At 46.0% G+C, this 27,540-nt stretch overlaps 1 protein-coding gene across 7 annotated transcripts in view; it reads left to right on the forward strand.

Moving 5' to 3' along the window:
- Window positions 1–27,540, forward strand: part of RRN3 (RNA polymerase I transcription factor RRN3) — an 863,266-nt gene that overhangs the window by 65,859 nt on the left and 769,867 nt on the right. The window contains exon 1 of one of the 7 annotated variants that reach the window (XM_077448887.1): window positions 8,456–8,706. The exons of the other annotated variants lie outside the window; for them this stretch is intronic. The gene's annotated coding sequence lies outside the window, so the exon portion shown is untranslated. Of the gene's footprint in view, window positions 1–8,455; window positions 8,707–27,540 lie in introns of those variants that run through there. 7 annotated transcript variants of the gene reach the window in all.

The raw sequence follows: 27,540 nt of genomic DNA on the forward strand, positions 1-27,540 counted from the left end.
AAGAGGACGGTTAAGGCACTGCTGGAAAATAATGGTGGCCACACAAAATATTGACACTTTGGGCCAAATTTGAACATTTTCACTTAGGGGTGTACTCACTTTTGTTGCCAGTGGTTTAGACATTAATGGCTGTGTGTTCAGATATTTTGAGGGGACAGCAAATGTACACTGTTATACAAGCTGTACACTCACTACTTCTACAGTGTAGCAAAGTGTAATTTCTTCAGTGTTGTCACATGAAAAGATATAATAAAATATTAACAAAAATGTGAGGAGGTTACTCACTTTTGTGAGATACTGTAAGCAGATTTAAAAATCCTATTCTCTTATCGTACCTCACGGGACACAGTGCCATAGTATTTACTATGTGGGATGTCCCAGAGCAATGCCAACTGAAGGGAGGGAGACAAAACCAAAGTAGGGCACTAAGAGACTAGAGATCTTATACTGTAGTACACTGCCCCCAAAGGCAATATCCTCATGACCTTTTACATCTATTTGATAGAACCTGGTAAATGTATGGACTGAAAACCAAGTTGTGGCCTTACACATTTTTTATTGTGACTTTGATATTATGGCGGACAGATCTGACACTTTTGGCACTATTTTGGGACCATTTACATTTATACAGCGATAAGTATGATTAAAATGCATTGAATACAGTGTAAATGTGACTGGCAGTGAAGGGGTTAACCACTAGGTGGCCCTGTAGGGGTTAAGTGTGTCCTAGGGAGTGATTCTAACTGTGGGGGGTGGGGCTATGTGTGACACGACACTGATCACCGCTCCCGATTATATGATCAGTGTCGGCGTCACTAGGGAGAGCGGGGAAACGCTTGTTTACATCAGCATTTCCCCGTTCTTCCTCTCCGTGAGACGATTGCAGGTATCTCCGCGGACTCGATGACCCACAAACACACTCACAGGGTTTTGCGGCGGGCACGCACCCGCAAACCGCTTCTTAAAGGGCAACGTACAGGTACGTTAATATGCCTGTATGTGCCTTTCTGCCGACGTATATCGCCGTGAGCCGGTCGACAAGCGGTTAAAGGAGGCATTAATAAGAAAATTCCACATACCTTTCCCGCCGCAGGGTTTTCTGTGGTAAAACCAACAGACCCAATCTTCACCCTTCACAGTGGATTCCGTTAAACCTTCAGGAGCTGGTGACCCTCGGGGAACCGCTAGTAAAACTTAATGGCCTTAATCCCAAAAGTAATGGATCCCGGGTTACAGCTCTCTAAAAAGAGAAGCGTTAACAGGCAAAACCTTGTTTCCTCAGACACGAGGCCTGGGTACCATTCAATTCAGCCTAAAAGACACTTTGAATGGATCTGGCTGCATGGCTAGCCTGAGCAAGGATCGCTCCAGTGGAGCACAGCACATCTTTACGTGTAACCAATACCTTAGACACTGGCGAAAAAACTGAGGTACTAGTAGTAGGAGGAGTTATATAGGGATTAGACTTTTTGTCTTAGGGCAGTGATGGCTAACCTTGGCACCCCAGATGTTTTGGAACTACATTTCCCATGCTGCTCTGGCACTCTGTAGTGTAGTGGAGCATCATGGGAAATGTAGTTCCAAAACATCTGGGGTGCCAAGGTTCGCCATCACTGTCTTAGGGCGTGCCAGTGTCCACCACCTGAAGGTGACCTATAAACATATAGTAACTGTGTCCCCTGATGTACGATACTTTTTATTTATTTTCAAAATTGTTGGTCTTTTTTTTGTTTATAGCGCAGAAAAAAAAATGTAGAGGTGATCAAATACCAACAAAAGAAAGCTATTTGTGGGGGGAAAAAATACGATTTTTGTACTCACCGTAAAATCCTTTTCTCTGAAATTCACTGACTGACACAGCTCCTTTATTCTTGACCATAGGGTTGTTACGCCACTTTCAGGAGAGGACTATGCAGAACACAGTGGTGTAGTGGGTAGCACTCTCACCTAGCAGTAAGAAGGGTCGCTGGTTCAAATCCCAACCATGACACTACCTGCCTGGAGTTTGCATGTTCTCCCTGTGCCTGTGTGGGTTTCCTCCAGTTTCCTCCACACTCCAAAGACATGCAGGTAGGTTAATTGGCTTCTGTCCAAAATTGACCCTAGTATATGAATGGGGACCTTGGATTGTGGGCTCCTTGAGGGTAGAGACCGATGTGAGTGTGCGATGTACAGGGATAGGGACAATTGTAGACACTCACTCAGGTTGAACTGGATGGACTGGCGTCTTTATTCAACCTTACTAACTATGTAACATGTTAACATGTAAAAAAACAGAACTTTCTAGTTCCGCCCAAGGGGTGGTCCCTTCAGTAACAATCCTCGCAGCCTGCTTCCTGCAGCCTAGGTACACCAACATGCAGTATAACGTAATCAATAGGAGGGGAAGGTGCTGAGTCAGTCGGCTCCTTTATTCTTGCCCATAGGGATGCCCCCAAGCAGTGTCATTATGAGGGGTGGGAAACGGCATAAAAAACTTCACCCACAACCAGAAGTGCTCCCTAACAGGGGAGTCACCACCTTATCTATCCGAATTAGAACTTGCGGTTAACAATGCAACAGTGCATTATACTGAAAAGGTAACTGTATTTTCTTATAAAAAAACAGAAAAAAAAATAAGTGCAATTGCAACATTACACGGCCGCCTGCAAAACTTTGCGGCCAAAACAGGCATCAGCCGATGTGCTTACATCCACCTTGTAGAATTTTGTAAAAGTGTGAATGGATGACCAAGTCGCCGCCTTACACACTTGAGCGACTGGCGCTTGAAGTCAGAAAGCCGAAGAGGTTCCAATTGCCCTGGTGGAATGGGCCGTGACAGGAAAGGGGGACACCTGCCCCTTTAAGGCATAGGACTGTACCACAATCTGTCTGATCCACCTGGAAATGATGGCCGACTAGACCGCCATACCCTTTTTTCAGACCAGTTACCGAAATGAACAAAGAGTCTGACGGTTTAGGACACAAAGATGGTAACAATGTCTTTATTGTTGTGGAAGCCGAAACCACCTTCGGCAGAAAAGAAGGTTACGGATGCAACACCACCTTATCCTTGTGGATAACCAGATAGGGTGACTTGCAAGACAAGGCCGCCAGTTCCGAAACCCTCCTGGCCAATGTAATGGCCACTAGAAAGACACTTTCTGAAAAAGTCAACAAGGGAATTTCTCTGATTTTCTCAAATGGCAGTTTCTGAAGAGCTGATAACACCAGATTCAGATCCCACGGGGGTAACTGTGGACGCACCGGAAGAACTACATGTCGGACCCCTGAACAAAGGTGCTCACTAGAGAGTGCGGCGCCAGGGGTCGCTGAAAAAAAGACAGCCAAGGCTGATATTTGTCCTTTTAAAAGGTGCTCAAAGCCAACTTCTGGTCTACTCCTCGCTGTAGAAACAGCAGGATCCGGGAAATGGAATAGGTGCGTGGACGCCATCCTTTCTCCTCACACAGAGATGCATGCCTTCCAGGTACGATGATATATCTTCTGAGAAGAAGATTTCTGTGCTCTCAGCATAGTTGAAATCACAAAGTCCGATAGGCCCTGATTCCTTAGCACCTGGCTCTCAACAGCCATGCCGTTAAAATCAGCAATGGTAAAGCAGGATGGATAATCGGACCTTGAGACAGAAGGTCTTCTCGCATTGGTAGTCACCAGGGAGCATCCGCAACCAGGCTTACTAGATCAGCGTACCAGCGGGCGCCGAGGCCAATCTGGGGCAATCAGAATTACTGGAATCCTCTCGGTCTCCACTCTGCGAAGCAGACGTGGTAGTAGCTTTAGCGGAGGAAAGGCATAGATCAGTCGGTACTGAGCCACCAGCGCGTCTGATGCATCTGCTCAAGGATCTCTTGTCCTGGATACGAATATCGGCACCTTCCTATTGAGACGGGAAGCCAGGAGATCCACATCTGGTGTGCCCCATCGCAGGCACAGTAGCCTGAACACCTCCAGATTCAGCGCCCATTCTCCTGGGTCCAGCATCTGGCGCCTTAGGTAGTCCGACTGCCAGTTCTCCACTCCGGGGATGTAAATGGCCGACAGGGCCGGTACGTGTCGCTCTGTCCACTGAAGTATGTGAGCGACCTCCCGTGCAGCGGCTGAGCTCCTGGATCCTGATTGGACGCCCCTCGAAGTCTCGTTGACCATGTGGCGAGGCATAGCCTGATCGCTTGTAGCTTGAGCACATTGATCGGCAACTTGGATTCCTCCCTCGACCAGACGCCCAGGGTCAACTGTACTCCCAGCACTCCACCCCAGCCGGGCAGGCTGGCGTCCGTTGTGATCACTGTCCTATGTAGAGGTAGGAACGACTTCCCAGACCAAAGTGCCAGGAATCTCAGCCACCAGAGCAGGGAGTCCGACTGACTGGCTCACCCGAATCTGCCGATCCAGGGATAACAAAGATTTGTCCCATTTCGTATTCCTTCCTTTTTGGGGACTACAGATTGGAGTAGAACCCCTGAAACCTTTCCAACTCTGGAACAGGTACTATCACCCGCGACTTAGCAGGTCCCGTACCGCCCCCATGAGGGCCTCCCGGCAAGCTGGGAGTAAGGGTATGCTAAAACGGTTGGGTGGCCAAGAGAGGAACTATCTTGTAGCCAGAGGAAATCAGTTTGCAGACCCATTGGTCGGACAACCAAGAGGCCCACCGGGCTGCAAACTTCTGAAGGTGACCCCACCTGTGAGACGAGCGGGGGCAAACCTTCATGCAGTAGCACCTTTGCTCACAGGCTTACGGTTCCAGGGACGTTTTGTTCTTCAGAGGTCGTCCTGTCGGGCTGGGGACGTTTAGCCGAAGTCCTGGGCGGACGAAAAAGCAGTTTGAGCGGAAAATGAGGGCCCTTGCCTACGGTGTGGCTCCTTAGTCTTCCTGGTCTGTGGGAGCAAGGTACTCTTCCCACCTGTGGCATTCTTAATGATGTCACCCAACGAGGCTCCAAAGAGCTGCTCACCAAGGAAGGGTAGATCAGTCAGGGATTTTTTAGATGCCTGGTCTGCAGACCAGTATTTTAGCCAAGTAAGGCGCCTTAGCACCACTGCTGACACTGAAGCCCTGGATAACAAAGGGAGGGTTATCCAGGGCCCCGTGACAAACATACTTAAGGCCTTGCACTAACTGGTCTGCTAGTTCCACGCAGACAGGAGAAGCCTATTACTCCCCTAATTCGTGGTGCAAAAGTTTTGCCCACTCAGTGTCTGTTACACAAGTGCAGAGGCCAGTACTGGTCGCATTGTTGACCCCACAACTGTAAACAAGGAACGGGGCAACTGCCTCTGCCTTCCTGTTAATAGGGTCCCCTCTACCGGGATTGTGGTTACTTTATTTAACCTTGATACTGGGGGGGGGGGGTCCACGACCGGAGGAGCCAACCTTCTTTTTTTTTTTAAGAAGGCTCTCCTCAATAGGATAATGCATCGCCATACTTTTTGGGACCGAAAAGGTCCGTTACGGTCTACCCCATTCCTTGTATATGAATGTATTGAAATAAGTCAGATACGGAAACACCTTAGGTGCATGGGCTGGCTTACGTGACCCAAAAGGGACCGCTACATCAGCAGAGGGATCTGCTGTATCCTGAATCTTCAGGATATCACGCACAGCTGTGATAATTGCTCCAAGTGCTTTGTCGTGCGTGGACCTGGACGGGGATTCATCTTCACTTTCCGATTGGTCCTAGTCAGAGTCATCTGAAATGACAGAGCAGGGGCCACCAGTCTCAGCGGGGTCTGAGTCTGCGTCAGAGCTCTCCACTGAGGACGGCGAGGGGCAGGGGCTGATTTTTACCACCTTTGTGCCCACACACTGCCTCCATCCTGGCAACGAACGTGTCAAGGACTGCGGACAGTGTCCAGAGGCACTGCACAGTTTGCAGACGAGCCGGTTGCAATTGCCAGGAGTTCGGGGGAAGAAGCCAGTTACTGAAGCCAATCTGACCCACCCTGTCTGCCACCTGATAAGAACTTAGGACAGGTGTATAGTCCCACCCTCCTAGCTGCTGCAGGCTGAGGAGCCCCCACCACAGGACTCACCACCCTGAACGGGTTCTGCGCCGTTCAGCTAGTAGTGCCTGTGTCAGCTCCCAGGGGTCATAGTGAAGAAACTGTTCTGATCCTCAGGGACCAGCGCTGGGCATAAAAACCGCACTGGGCTACAACAAAATGGCTGCTGAACATCCAGTATATACAGTAAAATGGTTCCTGCCAATGCTTCTCCCGAGTCACACCAATCATGGCCTCCAAACAACTGTATACAGAGGGACAGAGAAAAAAAGACAGAAAACGGCAGAACAGCGCTATGGCGATGAGCATGTGCAGACCTCAGGACACCCAGCGGGGAGACGGACACCCAGGGGCACAGCCACCCAGTGCAGCCCCCCACCCAAGGTGAGAGCCCCCCAGGGGACCCCTATCTATATGGCACACACACTGCTCAGCAGCCCATGCAGCATCCCCCAAGGGGAGGGACAGGGAGAGAAGAGAGGAAGGAGAGGGACCCCTGATTCGACCTCCCAGGGAATGCACAGCTGCTCAGCCCCACCAAGGCAGGGAGAGCTGTACTTACCATCCGGACGAGCTGGGGACATACCATCACAGACCCACTCCCTAAGAGTACAGTGTGGCTGTTGGCCACAGCACACTGAGACATCAGTAGCCCGGTCATAGGTGTGCCGCGGAGCATTGCGCTCCCCGGCCGTCCCTGGAGCCTGAGGGGCATGTCGTGGCCGACCCAGCATGTAGCTATGGTCTGCACACGCTCGATGGCCATGCTGAGGAGACTACAAGGATAAGGGTATCTAGCCCGTCACCCAGCCGGCTGTTGATAGTAGATCACAGGATCTAATCTTGCGCAAAAGGCAAACCTCTGCAAAAAAACGCCAGGGCCGATGGTCCCGCAAGGTTCCTAGGTCCATCTCCTCCACTAGGTAGAAAAAAACTGAGGCTGCAGGAAGCAGGCTGGGGGGTTGTTACTGAAGGGACTGCCCCTTGGGCGGAACTAGAAAGTTCTGTTTTTGTACATGTTATGTTCTGCCTAGTCCTCTCCTGAAGGTGATTATCTGCTGGTATCCCAGAGCAATAGCCTTGAGGGGAAGGAGACACCCTGCCAAACAATAGCCATCAGAACTTATGCAGCAGCCCACAGTACACTGTGGCCAAAAGCCAAATCCTTGGACCAGGAGGTCCCTACACCCCTGGTAGAATGAGCTCTCACCCTAAAAGGGAGGAGCATTATGTTTCAGACTGTAGGTCTGAATAGAGGCCGACCGATATTTGGCGTTTATTAATCGGCATCGGCTGATTGTGCTGATAAAAAAGGCTGATTATATCTTCAGCGTGACTTGCAAATGACTTCTGTAATAGAAGTCAATGCAAGTTGCCTGAAGTCTTCCATGGAGCCACTTGTTTCTGCTCTCTGGGCAGCCTGCCAAGTCTGAGAAAAGAAGCTAAAAAGAGATACAATCTTTCTACTTATCAATGGACTGAACTCCTTGTGTAGGAGTTCTCAGTTTAACCATTTAAAGACTAAATCTTTTCTGACACTTGTTGCTTACAAGTAAAAATCCAGTATTTTCTGCTAGAAAATCACTTAGAACCCCCAAAAACTATATATATTTTTTAGCAGAGACCCTAGGGAATAAAATAGCGGTTGTTGCAATATTTTATGGTATTTGCGCAGCGGTCTTTCAAACGCAAAATACACTATAATGAATATTATAGTAATAATGAATTAGAAAAAAAAAACTAAAACAGTAAAGTTAGCCAATTTTTTTTCATCCAAAAGTTTTGATTACCTGTTTTTGTGTATTTAAAGAGGAGGGCTGTTTAAAAAAAAAAAAAAAAATTAAAAGTCAGCAGCTGCAAACACTGCAGCTGCTGACTTAATAAGCACACTTACCTGTCCAGGGCGCCCGCGATGTCGGCTGCCCGAGGCCGACCCGTCCCTCAGCTCTCGGGTCCCGGCGCCGCCATTCCTTCTAAGGGAAACAGGCAGTGGAGCCTTACGGCTTCACTGCCCGTTTCCTACTGCGCTTGCGCGAGTAGTTTTTTTTTTTATCTAACTTATTGCTAGAAAAATGTTTTAAATGTTTATTGTGTAACTATTAGGAAAACAATAACCCTGAGACTTATTTTTAAAACTTCTGAGCAGATTGTTGTATTAACTTGTTGTATCGTTTTGTCTTCACTAACTCCATAGTAAGTTGTAGGATGATTAGGTTTAACTATATATGGTAGCATAAGATTGTAAAGGAAACCCTGATTAGCCAAAATAAAGTACCATCGTGTACCAGGCACGCTATCTGTTTCCTCAGCCAATAGAAGCATAGAGGTGGTATTATTGTAGGTATTAGGAGGGGGATATACATTCTTTTGTGTGATTCTTACTGCAACTTCTGCCTTGTAAGCGTCTCCTTGTTGTGTGACACATCAGAAATAAATTGTCTGCTTCTCAATACATCTGGAGTTTGACTGATCACAAGAGAAGATTCCGAACGTTTTTGGTCCTTCGATGCCGCAAACAACTAGTTGGTTTTCGAATCAGATGGCCCCGACAAAACTTTGGTGAGTATTGGACTTCGGCGCTCACTGAGAAGTAAAAGTCCCCCCACTCAACGTTAGTGGTGAAACGGGGCGGGGGCCTAAGATCCGGATTCCACTGTCTGTTCCTGAACTTCGTGGATCCAGTCCTCTGGTGTTTGAGAGGTAAGATAATTTAAATTATTCTTAATTCTTTCTAAGAGTCTTTTTCCCATTCTGGTTTAATGTGTTGTAATTGCCGACATTGGTATTGATCGTATAATATCTTGATAATCCAGTGTTCGTAGACAGAGACATTTGGGGACGTTGTCTAAGGCAAAAATTACATCTCCCGCTGTCCGGACAGATAAAAAAAAAAGATTTGAGGTATACCGAACGTCGGAGGTTGATTGCCCCACGATTTAAGCGCTATTTAGTTAAGTGATCTAGAAAGATCGCAAGACTAACTTTTTTTTTCTGTGTGTTTACTTTCTCTTTTCTCATGTTTAACCTTTCTGTTGATGTTGCAAGCTCATTGAATAACAGTACTGCAGATACGTTTTAATTATTTTCTGATTCTCCATGTAGTGTGGGGAGTACTGACGTTTATATTCTAATTGTATTCCTTTTGTTAACGTGAGGCGAGGGTCACTATTCCAGTGTTTTATAGGTCAATGAGAGACCCGACAAACGCTGACAATGGGGAATAACCTTTTGTAAGGGAATGTCTTGTGCTTGTTTATGCTGCTGCTGTGTCCCTGATGTGCCGTTAGAAGGAGATAAGAAATTTATGCATAGCAATGACCCAAAGTCTGTTCAGTATTGTGCCAAGTGGGAGAGGAAGTTTGGATTCAATGGTAAATTAACTGTGAAAGGGTGTCAGGAGTTGGTGGATAAGCTTAAATTGTTAGGACCCAAAGATCAAAAAAGGTATGGGTTGGAAATGGCAGAGTACTGGCTTTAGCACGCTAGAATTAGAGTAGAAGGAAGGAAAACAAAGGAAAAATGCCAAGCCCAACTGTCCCTAGTGGACAAAGAGGAAGATCTCATCTGCTATACCCAGAGACCACCTCCTTATAATGGTCCTCCCCCTCAGGTGCAAGCAACTGCCCAGAGTACCACCTTCCCTGTGACCTCCACCCCAGTCAAAGGAACCGCCTCTGAACAAAACCCCATTTCCACTTCCTCAATCTCTCCAGACAGTAGTTCAGTCCTAGAGATAAACAGATCGATCCTTGAAACCTTAACTGACTCCATAACTCATGCACTAGGTGACCCAGCAGGAGCCAAGAGAGGTTACGAGAGGTTTTTAAAGTGTTCGCCGGGCTCCCCGAAGCTGAGGATGTGAATCCTGCATATCCACAACAGCTAAAGATTGCATTTTTCAATGGACTGAAACAGCATCATAGGGATTACATTGTTAAAAACTTGGTTACTTACCAAACTGCATCAGTTTTAGATGTTTTACAATATGCTAAGCATTCTGAGAAGTATTTGAAAACAAAGGCAAAAAAGAATGTGAAAGTAAAGGTTTTTGTGCAAGGTGATGAAGTAGAGGAGGATGCAGAACCAGAGGGGTCTCAGAGGGAGAGGCACAGGTGGTTTTAGAGGAAGGAACAGTTTTAAAGGAAGGGGTAGAGGGCAATGGAGGAATAAAGAATGGGTGGAAAGAAGGGAATGTTGGGATTGTGGGAAAAAGGGGCATTTGGCCAGGGACTGCCCCGAGGGGCCAGGCCCTCACAAATCAGATTGACTAGAAACAGTATGTGTGAGCCACCTGGAAAAGATAGGGTAAGTTGTAAAAACTTACCACACGTGGAGTTAATGGTAGAGAGACAATGTGTACAGTTTTTGGTGGACTCCGGGGCCTCTAGGACCTTAATTCACCCTGCAGATGTGTCTCATATTGATAAATCTACAAAATCTATTTTGGTACAAGGAGTAAGTGGAAAATTAGTGAGGGAATCACTGTCTGAGTATGTCACCATTGAGGAACCAGAGACGGGGGTCAAGATCACAACCAGAGTTATCTTGTCTACCGTCTGCCCTGTGAATCTCTTGGGTAGAGACCTAATGTCGGCCATGCGCATGTCAGTCAGTGCACAAAATAATGGGTTTGTAGTCCGGGTAGGACAAGGACCCATTAACCCAATAGAAGAAACACACTATTATTACTCAACAATTATTACACTGTTGACAAAATGATTAGTTATGCTGAAACTGAGATGGGAGGTAGGACAGTGGATTTACAGACACCAAATAGGGCTCACTGCACAATGTATTTTAAGAGAACACCAGGGCCTGATGGGTATTATGCCTCCAGATTTTTCTCAAAGAAGGAAGTTACCCTGCAATTAACCAATGTTTACTGGAGTGTTGAGGGATTTTGTGTATTGGCATGTTGCATACCCCCGAAGGAACAGGTTCTGTTTACGGAAATTGCCCCACATCTATCCTTGGCTAAACCTAAAAGCCGAGATTGGAAAGATGGAGAGTTTGTGAAGGAATGCCAAGACCTAAGAGATTGGGCTCCTGTGGGCCTACCTGATTTATACAAAAGTAAGTCGACAGGTTATTTCTGTCACAAACCCTTGGGACACTAAATCATTACAACACCCTCGGCACACATGTGGGCTGCAGGAACTGAATGATACTTGACACAAGAGGATCACCTGTTAGATGGGCTTCCAGAGACACTGTGGACTATAGAGGTCCAGCAGATGTAGGACTCATGAAAGGAGTCCAACCAGTAACCATCACTCCAAAATCACACCACAGACCCCACCTAAGACAATACCTCCTTAAGGAAGTAGAGGAGCGTATAGCCCCTGTAGTAGATGAACTTTTAAAAACTGGGGTGATTATTCCATGTCCTGACAGCCCTTGCTATACTCCTTTTTTTTTTTTTTTTTTTTTTTCCTGTTAAGAAGGCTCCGCCTTCCACAGGCTGGAGAATGGTACAAGATATCCAATGTGTTAACCAGGCAGTTATACCAAGAGCTCCTGTGGTACCGGATCCACACACACTACTGAATGATTTAGATCCAGGGAATGAATTATTTTCTGTGATTGATATCAGTAATGCCTTCTTTAGCATTCCGGTGCACCCCGACCATCAATTTTGGGTGCCTTCACCTACCGGGGAAAAAAGTACACCTTCAGCAGACTGCCCCAGGGCTATTGTGAATCCCCTACCATCTTTTCACAAGCAATGTCCTCAAACTTGGCTCAGTTTGTACCCCCAGGGGGAAGCCAGCTCCTCCTCTAAGTAGACAACATCTTATTGGTGTCTCCCTCAGAAGAGGTTTGTAAGGCTGACACAATGGCTCTGTTCTATTTCCTCCATGACCAAGGGCATAAGGTAAATAGAGCTAAACTCCAGTTGTGGCAACAGCAGGTCAAATACTTGGGGTACAATATCTCAAAAGAAGGTCGGCACCTGGATGAGGAGAGAATACGAGCCATCCTCCAGCTGCCGAAACCAAAGACAAAGAAAAAATGATGTCCTTTCCCGGGTATTCAATACTGACAGCCCCGTTGGTTCAGGCAATATATGGGAGCCCAGTGGCCCCCCAGGATGCTATAAAATGGACTGAGGAAACAGACTGCCTTTACTCACCTAAAACAAGTCCTTTCTAGTTCATCAGTGTTAGCCTTACCAAACTATGACAAACCTTTTGAAAAAACAGTAGACTCAAGGGAAGGTCACATGGCATCAGTACTTACACAGTCACATGGCGTGCACCAGAGGCCGATTGCTTACTACTCTACAAAATTAGACAGTGTAACTAGAGCACTTGCACCCTGTGTACAGGCAGTGGTAGCTGCAGCTGAAGCAGTCACAGCCTCAGCATCTATAGTGCTATATCACACGCTGACACTCAAGGTATCACATACCGTGTCTGTTATCCTGTTACAACAAAAGATATCACATTTGAGCCCAGCACGACACCTTTCCTGTATGACAATACTCTTGACACAACCTCACTTAACAATACAGAGGTGTACTACATTAAACCCATTCACACTACTACCACTTCCTACTAATGGTCATAAACATGACTGCACTGCTGCCATCGCCAAAAAGGTACTACCACAAAGTGAATGGAAAGATGTAATGTTATCTAACCCTGACATGACACTTTTTGTTGATGGTTCTAGTAAGAAAAATCCAGATGGCACAAATGCACAAATGCAACTGTATATGCAGTAGTGACACAAGATGAGATTTTGGAAGCCGGGCCACTACCAAAACATTATTCAACACAAGTTGCAGAACTTGTAGCACTGACAAGAGCATGCATACTGTCAGAAGGAAAATCCATAACCATATACCCTGACAGTCAATATGCCTTTTCAACAGTACATGTTTTTGCACAACAAAACTCCTAGATGCAATACAGCTACCAAAAGAGCTTGCAATCTGCAAATGTCAAGCACACACAAAATATGCGGACCCCATCTCAAAGGGAAATAAAAGGGCAGATGAAGCTGCCAAAATAGCGGCACAAGAAACACATAAAGTAATGACAGAACAGGAAATCGTGGAGATAGATCATACAGTCCTTACTGATAAGCAGCAAAATGCACCCCCCCGGGGAAAAACATTGGAAAACAAAGGGTTGCACAATAATTTAAAACATTTACACATCACCTGAAGGGAAACCAGTATTACCAAAATCCTTATTTAGGTATGCAGCAGTATTGACACATGGAGTAACGCATGTGTCAAACAGGGGGATGACTGAGATGTTAAAATATGTACAGCCTATGGATTCACAAACTACTCAAACTTTTTGCTCTCAATGTATTATATGTAGGGCTGAAACAACTAATCGATTAATCGACAACTAATCGATTTTGAAATTGATTACTATTTTCATAATCGATTAATCGGCCAGTAACAAAATGGGGTTAAAGTTAATGAGTCTGATATTTACTAGATTGACCCTTTAATAGTATATCTCTCCTCTAATAGGATATACACTATCTCCTCTAATAGTATATACACTATATATCCTCTAATAGTATATGCATTATATATCCCCTGTAATATATACAGTATATCTCTTCTGCCTGTTATTCTTAGAGTGGATTAGATATTTTGCCCCCTAACCATATAGTTGGTTATTTATATTTACCACTGCATAGAGATATTTAAGAATAAATTGCCTTTTTTTTAAACTTTACATATTAACTAAATTATATGCCACACTTTTTTTTATTATATTTTTTTTTAAGGTTATTAACCGATTAATCTAAACAATAATCGGCCAACGAATCGATTATGAAAATAATCATTAGTTGCAGCCCTATTACGTTTGAGACGCTTTTGATTCCTGAGGAGATACTGTGTTACCTCCAAAGGTTCACTGTAATCATTTTTTTGGATTTAATCCTTTGGTGAGCGCCACATTCAATTATATTAACGTCCACAGTAAGGATATACTAAGAAGGGGTGAAGCGTATGTTGTTACGCCCACCGGAGTTTTGCATTTTAGACGTATTTATAACAGTAAAGTTAGTTTATATAGTGAAATACAGTACTTGCAACTTTGTCTGCCTACTTGGATGTTGAATTTGCAGCTGCTTTTAAAATTCAAGATCTAAGTAGTCAGACAGAGTTCTAAGTCCTGTATTTCACTATATAAAAACACTTTACTATTCTGGATACGTGTAAAATGCAAAACTCTGGTGGGTGTAACATGTCCACTTTACCCCTTCTTAGTGTATCCTTACTGTGGACGAGTGTGAGGTGTAGCAAGATGGCTGCGACGGAACGTCACTTCTGTAGCAAACTGCGATGGGTCGCTGAATGTTACACTGGCCAGATCAGATCCATGAGCAGTTGAAGGGTGATGACGTCAGCGCACAGCTCACTACCGCTGCCGGGTGTAACAAGATGGCTGTCACTCCGGAGCTAGGCTGAAGCTGCGGCCTTTCCTAAGACTGCAGCAGCGGAGCGCTCCACAGATCGCGTTGTGTGCCCATCCGAACAAGTTGACCCGTTTGGATCACGGATCGGTGACGATCCATTACACCACTACCTTCAACCTCTGAAGCAATGCTGGCAGCACTAATAGTCTATTTCCCAAAGACAACCTTGGCATATGACACTGAGCATGTGCACTCAACTTCTTTGGTCGATCATGGCAAGGCCTGTTCTGCCTGGAGCCTGTCCTGTTAAACCACTATGTAGTCTTGGCCACTGTGCTGCAGCTCAGTTTGAGTCGTGGCAATCTTCTAATAGCCTGGGTCATCTTTATGTAGAGCAACAGTACTTTTTTTCCTCAGTTCTTTGTCATGATTTGCCATGTTGAACTTCCTGTGGCCAGTATGAGAGGGATAACGCCAAATTTAACACGCCTGCTCCCCATTCACACCTGAGACCTTGTAACACTGAGCCACATGACACCAAGGAAGGAAAATGGATAATTGGACCCAATGTGGACATTTTCATTGGGGGGTGTACTCACTTTTGTTGCCAGCAATTTAGACATTAATTGCTGTGTGTTGCGTTATTTTGAGGGGACCGCAAATTTACACTGTTGTTCAAGCTGTACACGCACTAATTTTACATTGTAGCAAAGTGTTTTTTCTTCAGTGTTGTCACATGAAAAGATATAATAAATTTACAGTAATGTGAGGGGTGTACTCTTATGAGATACTGTACCTGTAAAATCCTTTTCTTTGAAGTACATCACGGGACATAGAGGTCCCTCCCTTTTTGGTATACACGTGTATTACTTTGCTACAAAACTGAGGTACTCCCAGTAGTGGGAGGGGTTATATAGGGAGTAGACTTTTTGTCTTAGGGGGTGCCAGTGTCCATCACCTGAAGGTGGCCTATAACATAGTAACTACTATGGCTCTCTGTCCCATGATGTACTTCAAAGAAAAGGATTTTACAGGTAAGCTGTTCTAAAAATCCTAGTTTTTTACTTTTTTGTTATAATAGCCCAAAAAAAAACTTTTTATTCTCAAACTGTCTTCTAGGAATATTAGTTATCCAGGTTTTGTAGTGGCAGCTAGTGGTATGAAAATATGAACTACAGTCTGTTTCTTTAAAATAGGTATTTCTTTATCGTACATCACGGGATACAGAGCCATAGTAGTTAGTATGTGGGTTATATAGGCCACCTTTAGGTGACTGACACTGGCACACCCTAAGACAGGAAGTTCACTTCCTATAGAATCCCTCCCATTACCATTCCCAGTTTTTTCGCCAGTGTCTTAGGTGTTGGTCACAAGTAAAGACGTGCTATGCTGAGCTCCACTGGAGTAATCTTTGGGGCAAACTATGCAGTCGGATCCATTCAAAGTGTCTTTTCAGGTCAAATTTAATGGTACACGGGCCTTGTGGCGTAAGGAACAAGGTTTAGCCCATAACGCTTCTCTTTTTTTGAGAGCTTGACCCTGGGATGCAGTGCTTTGGTTTTTACAGCCATAAAGCTTCCTGACGGGGTGCTATACAGGTCCAACGGAGGGGAACCCCTCTGAAAAGGGACCCCGGTCCTAGAAGGTTTTTCAACAGAGCCCACCATGAGGGGTGAAGATTGGGTGTGTTTATTTTTACCACAGGATCCTGCGGCAGGATAAGGTAGGTGGAGATTCCTAAGGAATTTTACATTTCTTATGGATTTTCTCCTTTAAAGTAAATGTCATGCCTAAAAGTCACCACCGGGGGCTGTAAAGAGCATACCCAGTTCATGCTACACATATCTCGCTCTGCGTCAGCAGAAGCTGCAGGCTTCCTCCAGCCAAGCAGTCCCAAGCCTCTGGTAAGATCTTGGAGGTTTTTTTTTTTACAAAAACACTCCCACCTGGGCGGTGTTGTGATTAAAATGGTATTTCTATATACCTGACAAAGACCAGCTAGGTGTAACTAACGCAATTACAATACTCACGAAACCCTTCAATGCTGCAGCAATTAGGAGACAACACAAAAAAATAGGCCAGCATATTTACAGCTTAGCAGTTGTCTAATTTATTGTGGGAGGGGCTGCACGTTATATGCACCCTTATCAGCCAATCATTGCATAGAACATGGGTGTGGTTAATACATAGGCGTACACTACACACCATCATTACATATCATTACTCATGTCATCTGCTTCTGAATCAGTCATGGGATATGTGGCCCAGACATATTGTGACACAATTTCTTTATTTAGACAGCATAGAATGAGACTGCCTATGCAAGCTATATTTCCTTATGTGCATGTTTACAGAAAAACGGCTACAGTCTGCAGATACAGAACCTAAGCACAATCCCATATGAACTTACAAAGATGGAGTCACTCTGGTTCAGCCATATTACTACAGGCGGGAGTTTCTCTCCCCTCAGCAGGAATAGGAGAGGGAGTCCAAGGCGGTTGGTGGTGTGCCACTTTGCTCCCTCTCCCACTGCCATAGCAGCGGCAGCTCTTTCTCCTGCTGCTCTCCTCGGCAGCACCCCCCACATGCATGGACAACAGTCTTTTTTTGAAAAGGGGGGTGTGGTGGGGAGACTGAGAGGGCATGGCTTAGCACAGCATTGATGTGTCTTACGTCCACAATGCAGGGCTGTAAAAAGCTATAAGAGCTCCATTTGCCAGGCTGCACATGGAGGGACACAGGAGCAGACGGGGCATGTGAGTGGGGTGACACAGGCATTCCAGGACACGGCATCAGGCAGAGCATTAATAGCAGCGGCAGTGGCTGGACTATTGCTCAGCAGCAGATGCGTTTTTTCTGGCAGTACCTCTGTGTTTGTGCTTAGGACTATGCCTGCCAGAAGGGGAGGTATAAACTCCCGCAAAAAGAGGCCCAAGGGTATCATCCTCAGGCTCTGAGGACTCGAATCTCGCCTCTACAATGCCATCTTCCCCTGAAAGAGACCTGGGGTGGCTGGTCAGGGTGAACCATCGAGTCCATCAAGGGTTGCAATTGTTTTCACCATTTCAGTCCCTGTCTGTTACTGAGGAAGTTTTCTCCTCAGCCTTTGTGGGATTGGAAAGGATAGCTGCTTTAATCACATCTCCCCATAATAGGAGAAAATGCGATAGGCCCCCTACTACTGCCCAGGACCCTCAAACAGAGGAACAATGGGTGGGAGAGGATAAATTCCCCTCAGAGGACTATGAAGAGGCTGATGACTCCCCTTCTGGGGGGATCAATTGTGGCAGAACCACCTTCAAGTTTCATCTTACTGATATGGTCCTCTCCATATTTAAGCTGCCCTTAACTGAGTCGGCTGGAGGCCCACTTTTTGGGTTAGCTAAAACCTCCTCAGGCTTTGCGTGCCTTTCCTGTCCATTCTTTGCTGGAACAGGTTATGTATTCTGAGTGAGATCACCCAGATAAGCATTTTTATCCACCTAAAAAATTCTTAGTACTTTATCCTATGGAGGAAAAATTCACTAAAAGGTGGGATATACCAGCAATTGACGTGGCTATCTCCTCTGTGAATAAAAATTTGACTTGTCCAGTTGACAATGCTCAAATACTTAGGGATCCAACCGATTTAGAAATTGGAATTCCTGTTTAACCACTTGCCGACCGCCGAACGACGATGTACGTCGACAGAATGGCACGGGCAGGCATATGGGCGTACATGTACGTCCCTGCCTTCCCGCGGGTGGGGGGCCAGATCGGGCCCCCCCCCCCCCCCCCGGTGCCAGCGGCGGTCGGTTTTAGTTCAGAAGCGATCCGGGATGAGGGGGCGGCCATTCATTCATGGCCACCCCCTCTCGATCGCTCCTGACGAATGGAAGTGAGGCGTGACATCACTTCCTCTCCTGTAATGTAAACACATGAGAGGAAGTGATGTAATCTCTCCTCCGTGTCGATATTTTTAGTTCCGGCACCGAGGAGAGAGGATCGGTGAGTTGCACCAACACGACACTTCACAGTAGGACATGCCAGGCACACTCACACCCCCCCTTCACCCCCTGATCACCCCCCCAATAACCCCTGCCCCCCCAGTCACAGTGACACCAATAGCATTTTTTTTTTTTTTTGCATTGGTGTCATTTGTGACTGTAATAACTGTTAGGGCAGTTAGGGTTAGCCCCCTTTAGCTCTAGGGTACCCCCCTAACCCCCCCAATAAAGGTTTAACCCCGTGATCACCCCCCGTCGCCAGTGTCACTAAGGCTGGGTTTACATTGCAGCGGTTTATGAGAACGGATGTGATTCGCACTGCACTGCAGTGCAAATCACATCCGATCTCTGTGCGATTCGAGTTCAGCCATACAGATAGTATGGCTGAATTCGCGCCGCACCCGCCGCAAATTCGCACGGGACCCTTTTTTTGGTCCGCAGCAGAATCGTATCGCATGGGTGTTCACACCCTGCGATCCGAGTTTGCAGATCGCACTGCGATATGCGAACTGATCTGGGGGTGTCATTAACATTTCACTGACACTCCCAGCAGTTCGCATAGGGCAGTGTGAACTGCTGCCGGGAGGCATGCGATGCGGGAACCCGCCGTGGATTCGTGGCGTTCCCGCATCGCTCCAGTGTGAACCCAGCCTAATAAGCGATAGTTTTTCTGATCGCTGTATTAGTGTCACAGGTGACGCTAGTTAGGCAGGTAGGTATTTAGGTTCGCCGCAGCTTTTTATAGTGCCAGGGACCCCCATATACTACCGCATAAAGCCCCCTGATTGCCCCCTAGTTAACCCTTTCACCAGTGATCACCATATAACTGTTACAGGTGACGCTGGTTGGTTAGTTATTTTTTTATAGTTTCAGGGCACCCGCCATTTATTACCTAGTCTCACTAGTGTACCCCTAAATTTAGGGGTGTCTACTTTCCAAAATGGGGTCATTTGGGGGGGGGGGGGGGGTTTGTGCCATCTTGGCATTTTATGGCCTTCAAAACTGTAACGCCCTTAGAAAGCCTGAAGGCGTTGCTTGGTTTTCGGGGCCCCGTATGCGGCTAGGCTCCAAAAAAGTCCCACATATGTGGTATCCCCGTACTCAGGAGAAGCAGCAGAATTTATTTTGGGGTGTCATTTCACATATGCCCATAGCATGTGTGAGCAATATATCATTTAGTGACAACTTTGTGTAAAAAAAAAAAAAAAATTTTTTTTTTTTGTCATTCAATCGCTTGAGGCAAAAAAATAAAATATTCAATGGGCTCAACATGCCACTTATCAATTTCCTTAGGGGGTCTACTTTCCAAAATGGGGTCATTTGGGGGGGTTTTGTACTGCCCTGCCATTTTAGCACCTCAAGAAATGAGATAGGCAGTCGTAAACTAAAAGCTGCGTAAATTCCAGAAAACGTACCTTAGTTTGTAGTTGTGACAACTTTTGCGCAAACCAATAAATATACAGTTATTGACTTTTTTTTTTACCAAAGACATGTGGCTGAATACATTTTGGCCTAAATGTATGACTAAAATTGAGTTTATTGGATTTTTCTAATAACAAAAAGTAGAAAATATCATTTTTTTTTTCAAAATTTGCGGTCTTTTTACGTTTATATCGCAAAAAATAAAAATCGCGGAGGCAATCAAATACCATCAAAAGAAAGCTCTATTTGTGGGAAGAAAAGGACGCAAATTTTGTTTGGGTACAACATTGCATGACCGCGCAATTACCAGTTAAAGCAGCGCAGTGCCAAATTGTAAAAAGACCTCTGGTCATTGACCAGCAAAATGGTCCGGTCTGAAAGTGGTTAAAAACACATTTTCTTTGGCAGTTTCGGTGTCTCAACCTGCAGTGGCGACAATTGGTGTAGGTCGATCCTTGAGGGACCAGTTGAGACAGGTGCTCAAGGTTATCCCTAATCAGCAGGTTTTCATCTTATTCATTGTTCTACCTTCATTTTTTCAAGAACCCTGTTCTACGGAAGAAAAGTCACTACATTCTCCTGATGTAGTGAGAGCAATCAGTCTACTTTGAGGCAACTGCTCAGATTTGAAAAACTGATGTTTTGTTTGTGTTGCCTGAAGGTCCTAAAAAAGGACAGGCAGCATCGAAATTCTAAGTGGATTTGGCAAGTTATTGTTCAAACTTATGGTTTGAGGAGGAAGATTCCACCTTTTCAAATCAAAGCGCACTCCACCAGGGCAGTTAGTGCCTCATGGGCAGTGCATCACCAAGCCTCAGTGGCTCAAATCTGTAAGGCCACAACTTGGTCTTTAGTCCATACTTTTACCAGATTCTATCAGGTGGATGTAAAAAAGCATGAGGATATCTCCTTTTGCCGCAGTGTGCTGCAGGCAGCAGTATAGGTCCTCTGGTCTCATGGCGCCCTACTGTTTGTTTCTGTCTTCCTCCCCGCAGATAGCATTGCTCTGGGACATCTTACATAGTAACTACTATGGTTCTGTGTCCCGTGATGTACAATAAAGAAAATAGGATTTTTATAACCGCTTATCTGTTATATCCTTTTCTTGGAGTACATCACAGGGCACAGAGGTCCCTCCCCTCTTTGGATACACGTATATTGCTTTGCTACAAAAACTGAGGTATTCCCAGGAATGGGAGGGGTTATATAAGGAGTGAAATTCCTGTCTTGGGTTGTGCCAGTGTCCATCACCTGAAGGGGGCCTATATAACCCACATAGTAACTACTATGGCTCTGTGTCCCGTGATTTTCTGCAAGAAAAGGATTTTACAGGTAAGCTGTTATAAAAAAAATCCTATTTTTTGTTTCTATACCACAGGGAGTGTTTTAGATCTCTAGATCCAAAAATGTACAGTGGTGTGAAAAAGTGTTTGCCCCCTTCCTCATTTCCTGTTCCTTTGCATGTTTGTCACACTTAAGTGTTTCGGAACATCAAACCAATTTAAACAATAGTCAAGGACAACACAAGTAAACACAAAATGCAATTTGTAAATGAAGGTGTTTATTATTAAAGGTGAAAAAAAATCCAAACCATCATGGCCCTGTGTGAAAAAGTGATTGCCCCCTAAACCTAATAACTGGTTGGGCCACCCTTAGCAGCAACAACTGCAACCAAGCGTTTGCGATAACGTGCAATGAGGCTTTTACAGCGTCCTGGAGGAATTTTGGCCCACTCATCTTTGCAGAATTGTCCTAATTCAGTTACATTAGAGGGTTTTCGAGCATGAACGGCCTTTTTAAGGTCATACCACAACATCTCAATAGGATTCAGGTCAGGACTTTGGCTAGGCCACTCCAAAGTCTTCATTTTGTTTTTCTTCAGCCATTCGGTGGTGGACTTGCTGGTGTGTTTAGGATCATTGTCCTGCTGCAGAACCCAAGTTCGTTTCACCTTGAGTACACGAACAGATGGTCGGACATTCTCCTTCAGGATCTCTTGGTAGACAGCAGAATTCATAGTTCCTTTTATCACGGCAAGTCTTCCAGGTCCTGAAGCAGCAAAACAGCCCCAGACCATCACACTACCACCACCATATTTTACTGTTGGTATAATGTTCTTTTTATGAAATGCAGTGTTCCTTCTACGCCAGATATACTTGGACACACACCTTCCAAAGAGTTCCACTTTTGTCTCATCGGTCCACAGAATGTTGTCCCAAAAGTCTTGGGGATCATCAAGATGTGTTGTGGAGAAATTGAGACGAGCTTTGATGTTCTTTTTGCTCAGCAGTGGTTTTCTCCTTGGAACTCTGCCATGCAGGCCATTTTTGCCCAGTCTTTTCCTGATGGTGGAGGCGTGAACGCTGACCTTAACTGAGGCAAGTGAGGCCTGCAGTTCCTTGGACGTTGTTGTGGGGTCTTTTGTGACCTCTTGGATGAGTCGTCGCTGCGCTCTTGGGGTAATTTTGGGCGGCCGGCCACTCCTGGGAAGGTTCACCACTGTTCCATGTCTTCGCCATTTGTGGATAATTGCTCTCACTGTGGTTCGCTGGATTCCCAAAGCTTTGGAAATGGCTTTATAACCCTTTCCAGACTGATAGATCTCAATTACTTTCTTTCTCAATTGTTCCTGAATTTCTTTGGGTCTCGGCATGATGTGTAGCTTTTAAGGATCTTCTGGTGGACCTTACTGTGTCAAGCAGCTCCTATTTAAGTGATGCCTTGATTGTGAACAGGTGTGGCAATAATCAGGCCTGGGTGTGGCTAGAGAAATTGAACTCAGGTGTGGACAACCACAGTTATAGTATGTTTTAACAAGGGGGCAATCACTTTTTCACACAGGGCCATGATGGTTTGGATTTTTTTTCACCTTTAATAATAAACACCTTCATTTACAAATTGCATTTTGTGTTTACTTGTGTTGTCCTTGACTATTGTTTAAATTGGTTTGATGTTCCGAAACACTTAAGTGTGACAAACATGCAAAGGAACAGGAAATGAGGAAGGGGGCAAACCCTTTTTCACACCACTGTATATTATCTTTGCTGATGTTCCAAGTCAAACAAATATTTTGATCATTATTATTCATTGATTGTAATATAATTTCTATATCATTCATATTCCCTTTCCATATTAACTATAAATCATCAATAAAGCATTTGTATAACCCGATTCTTGGGTCTAGATTTTTCAGTACACCCTCCTCTTCCCATTTTGCCATATACAAATTTGCAACCGCTAGGTACAAACTTTGCGCCATTGCGACACCTTTTACCTGTAAATAATATGTATTATTGTACCAAAAATAATTATGATTCAAATAAAATGCCAAACTTTTTAAGTTTTCCAATGCTTATTGATGTTCTTTTTCAATGCCCACTTAACTGCTCTCCTAGCCCCCTGGTGGTCAATATTGGTATATAGTGATACCACATCAGCTGTGGCCAGCACCATATTATCACTTCTCTCACACCCCTTTAGCAGATGCATTGTATGCTTTGTATCCTTCAAAAAAGCCATTGTATCCTTTACTAGAGGTTGTAAGTATAGATCTATATATTCACCTAATCTGAACATTAATGACTCAATCCCACTTTTATAATGGGTCTTCCTGGTGGATTGTTTTTTATCCTTCTGTATTTTTGGGGTATAATAAATAACGGGTATCTGGCAAGCTTAAGGGTACTAAATATTTATCTTCCTGTTCAATCTATCCTTACTGACCCCATATTGGATGAGAGACTCCAACTAATTTTTAAATTTTTAGATTGTAATTTAATATCTTATAAGTACCCCTAAGCTTACATTGGATTATTTAGGTATATAGGGCTATACGTAGCTATACGTAGCCGTGGATCTATTATATAACACCTCCTTGAGATATACAGCAGAATTCGCGTTGGATAGTGCTATGGGATGATCAAGCATCTTTGGGCTACAAGAAAATGGCCCCTGTCTTACTACTTATGACAGACAGACATCCGCCCCAATCACAATCCCCCTGAGGAAGATGCGTCATATCCCTGTGTTGACACACCTTGGGGAAGGGACAGGACGGTGTAGGAGGCAGCAGCTGGTCTGTTCCAATGCGGAGAGACACACAATCTCTGCGTTTTCTTGCTTGTATTAGAGTGGTGTACTGAAGCACCCTGGTAAGGGGCTGTTTAACCACCTCAATACAGTGCAGTTACACCCCCTTCCTGACCAGACCAATTTTCAGCTTTCAGCGCTCTCACAGTTTGAATGACAATTACTCAGTCATCCAACACTGTATCCATATGAAACTTGCGTCCTTTTTTTCCACACAAATAGAGCTTTCTTTTAGTGGTATTTAATCACTAGTGGGTTTTTTATTTTTTGTGCTATAAATAAAATAAAACGTAAATTTTGTGAAAAAAATGCCTTTCTTTGTTTCTGTCATAAATTTTTGCTAATTAGTCATTTTTCTTTATAAATTTTGGCTAAAATTTAGACTGCTACATATCTTTGGTAAAAATAACCCACATTAGTATATATTATTTGGTCTTTGTGAAAGTTAAAGAGTCTACAAACTATGGTGCCAATCACTGAAAATTGATCACTGATCAGGCCTTCGGTACATCAGGTGCACCTCATTTCTTGAGACACTAACAAGTCAGGAAAGTACAAATACCCCCAAATGACCCCTTTTTACAAAGTAGACATTCCAAGGTATTAAGTAAGTAGCGTGGTGAGTTTTTTTTAAGTTGTAATTTTTTCCCACAATTCTTTGCAAAATGAAGATTTTTTATTTTTACAAAATTGTCATATTATCAGGTTATTTCTCACACACAGCATATGCATACAACAAATTATCGGGTACTCTGATGGCCTGGTGACAGGTACTCGGGTACTCTAATGGCCTGGTGACAGGTACTCGGGTACTCTGATGGCCTGGTGACAGGTACTCGGGTACTCTGATGGCCTGGTGACAGGTACTCGGATGGCCTGGTGACAGGTACTCGGGTACTCTGATGGCCTGGTGACAGGTACTCGGGTACTCTGATGGCCTAGTGACAGGTACTCGGGTACTCCTGATGGCCTGGTGACAGGTACTTGGGTACTCTGATGGCTTGGTGACTGGTATTTGGGTACTCTGAAGGGCGGTGACAGGTACTCAGATGGACTGTGACAGGTACTTGGGTACTCAGATGGACTGTGACAGGTACTCGGATACTCAGATGGACTGACAGGTACTCGGGTACTCAGATGGGCTGTGACAGGTACTCGGATGAACCGTTACAGGTACTCGGGTACTTTGATGGGCTGTGACAGGTACTCGGGTACTTTGATGGACTGTGACAGATACTTGGGTACCCTGATGGGCCGTGACAGATACTTGGGTACCCTGATGGACCGTGACAGATACTTGGGTACCCTGATGGACCGTGACAGGTACTCGGGTACTCTGATGGGCCGTGACAGGTACTCGGGTACTCTGATGGGCCGTGACAGGTACTCGGGTACTCTGATGGGCCGTGACAGGTACTCGGGTACTCTGATGGGCTGTGACAGGTACTCGGGTACTCTGATGGGCCGTGACAGGTACTCGGGTACTCTGATGGGCCGTGACAGGTACTCGGGTACTCTGATGGGCCGTGACAGGTACTCGGGTACTCTGATGGACCGTGACAGGTACTCGGGTACTCTGATGGGCTAGGACAGGTACTCGGGTACTCTGTTAGCCTGGTGACAGGTACTCGGGTACTCTGTTAGCCTGGTGACAGGTACTCGGGTACTCTGAGGGCCTGGTGACAGGTACTCTGATGGCTTGGTGACTGGTATTTGGGTACTCTGAAGGGCGGTGACAGGTACTCATATGGACTGTGACAGGTACTCGGGTACTCAGATGGGCTGTGACAGGTACTCGGGTACTCAGATGGGCTGTGACAGGTACTCGGGTACTCAGATGGGCTGTGACAGGTACTCGGGTACTCAGATGGGCTGTGACAGGTACTCGGGTACTCAGATGGGCTGTGACAGGTACTCGGGTACTCAGATGGGCTGTGACAGGTACTCGGGTACTCAGATGGGCTGTGACAGGTACTCGGGTACTCAGATGGGCTGTGACAGGTACTCGGGTACTCAGATGGGCTGTGACAGGTACTCGGGTACTCAGATGGGCTGTGACAGGTACTCGGGTACTCAGATGGGCTGTGACAGGTACTCGGGTACTCAGATGGGCCGCGTCAGGTACTCGGGTACTCAGATGGGCCGGGACAGGTACTCGGGTACCCTGATGGGCCGGGACAGGTACTCGGGTACCCTGATGGGCCGGGACAGGTACTCGGGTACCCTGATGGGCCGGGACAGGTACTCGGGTACCCTGATGGGCCGGGACAGGTACTCGGGTACCCTGATGGGCCGGGACAGGTACTCGGGTACCCTGATGGGCCGGGACAGGTACTCGGGTACCCTGATGGGCCGGGACAGGTACTCGGGTACCCTGATGGGCCGGGACAGGTACTCGGGTACCCTGATGGGCCGGGACAGGTACTCGGGTACCCTGATGGGCCGGGACAGGTACTCGGGTACCCTGATGGGCCGGGACAGGTACTCGGGTACCCTGATGGGCCGGGACAGGTACTCGGGTACCCTGATGGGCCGGGACAGGTACTCGGGTACCCTGATGGGCCGGGACAGGTACTCAAATACTCTGATGGACTGTGACAGGTACTCTGATGGACTGTGATTGACGGGTACTATGAGGGGTGGTGACAGGTCCTCTTTATTGGGGGGGGGGGCAATCAGTATGATTGGTGTACACTGTAGGCGGTAACGAGATGTTACCGCAATCTCCTCCTCACACACGATCGGTGTGTGAGGAGGAGAATCCGGTAACATCTTGTTACCGCGATTTGTTTACATTTTAGTGATCGGCTGTAAAAGGATCACAGCCGATCACGTGGGTAAACAGCCGGCCAATGGCTGTTTACCAGCGTCGGTGACGAGCAGTGTTCCCGGGGAACACGCCGCCACCGACGTGCGCGCGCAGCGCGCTTACGATCGCGCGCATGCGCTGTGCACAGTCTGGGTGTGACCATCTGTGATCAATGGCTGTTCACCCCCTTCGGTGGTGAGTGGTGTCTCCGTGACACGCCGCCACCGAAGAAACAGGGATGCGCGCGCACGATCGCGCACATTCCCTGTTTAAACGGGAGGCCGTCATATTGACAGCCGGTGGTCAGCATCTAGTTAATAAAATGTTTTCTCTTATATTCCCCGACCGACACAGCTCCTCTTAGACCATTGGGTTGTATGCCTTACCCTTTAGGAGACACTAGGCAAAGTTGTAACACAACACTCAGAACTTTCAGTTCCACCCAGGGGGCGGTTCCCTAAGTATCAACCCTCCACCCTGCCTTGCAGTAATCAGTTTTATTTTTGCCTAGTGAAGGAGACAGACCGAGGAACCCTGCTGGTCCATAGGTCCATGTTTTTCTCATGCAGAAGCTTCGCTTTTTGTGCAAGATGAGTGATCCTGTGATCTTCTATCAACAGCCGGCTGGGTGACAGGCTGGTTCACTTATCCTTGTAGTCTCCCCAGTCCGGCCATCGAGCTTGTGCAGGTCTCGTCTATGGTTTGGCAGGCCATGACATACCTCGGCTCCAGAGGTGGTTGGTGAGCTTTTATGCTCTGGGAAATTACATATGACCGGCTACTGATGTCTGTGTCACAGTATGCCAAGGCCAGTAGCTACCCTGTACTGATCAGGTG

Source organism: Lithobates pipiens, unplaced genomic scaffold, assembly GCF_037356315.1.
Source record: "Lithobates pipiens isolate NorthernLeopardFrog02 unplaced genomic scaffold, aLitPip1_a1.2 Scaffold_22, whole genome shotgun sequence".
Lineage (NCBI taxonomy): Eukaryota > Metazoa > Chordata > Amphibia > Anura > Ranidae > Lithobates > Lithobates pipiens.